Genomic DNA, 1137 nt, shown 5'->3' on the forward strand with positions numbered 1-1137 from the left:
TTTATTTTGGGGGAATTACGCTCCTTGTCACTTGGCCCAACAGTCCATCAAAAAATGGCCCACGTTTGAAGCCCTTACCTGATATGGCCTAGGTTGTACATAATCTGAAAATTATTTTTCACCAGTTAGCCTACTCTAATTTTTTCTTTTCTTCGTTCTTCTTCTTCTTCTTCTTCTTCCTCTTTCACGACTTTGCACCCCAAAGTTTCTCTATCATTATATATATTCTTCAATTCTCCTTCCAGATTTAAAGTTGATAATCACTATTAAGATGAGAAGAAAAAATACCACTTAAGAGAATTATTATTTTTGGAGTCACCATTAAAGGTCATTCGAAGCTTCAATTTCAAAAATTGAATTTTTCGATTTTGTTAGTTGTTTGGATTGGGTGTTGGCCCTATTGATTGAGATCGTCAAGGGAAGTTCAAAACTCAAATTTGAAGTGATTTGGAGCAGATTTGAGGTAGATTTGAGTTGAATTTCAGAAATTGAATTTTCGATTTTGTTAGTTGTTTGGATTGGGTGTTGGCCCAATTGATTGGGATCGTCAAGGGAAGTTCAAAACTCAAATTTGAAGTAATTTGGAGCAGATTTGAGGTAGATTTGAGTTGAATTTCAGAAGATGCCAAAGAAGAAGAATAACCAGTGAAGCTCCATTAATAGGATTCATTTGTATAATAGTGTATAAAATTGTATAAGTAATGTATAATAGTGTATAAACACATCTTATACATTATTTTATACAAGGCTGATACATTATTTACAGGTATTTGGTGGATTTCTCACATTTCTTCTTCTTCTTCTTCTTCTTCTTCTTCTTCTTCTTCTTCTTCTTCTTCTTCTTCTTCTGCTACACCTATATATATGGTGTATCACTAACATTTTCACTACTGTGCTTATACTATTTTTATATATACTATTTTATACTACTTTTATACAACTATATATACAATATACCTCTTTGTATAAAAGTGTATAATATTGTATAAAGGTGTATAAGCATCTCTAGCGTAATTTTTTGTACGATTTTCACTTGCAATTCTTGATTAAGACTATTCCAAATTCTCCAACTAATCGTACTTACTAAACTTTGTAACTACACGTTCTACTTAGTAACTTAATTTTAATAACGTTACA

Source organism: Nicotiana attenuata, unplaced genomic scaffold (assembly GCF_001879085.1).
Source record: "Nicotiana attenuata strain UT unplaced genomic scaffold, NIATTr2, whole genome shotgun sequence".
Lineage (NCBI taxonomy): Eukaryota > Viridiplantae > Streptophyta > Magnoliopsida > Solanales > Solanaceae > Nicotiana > Nicotiana attenuata.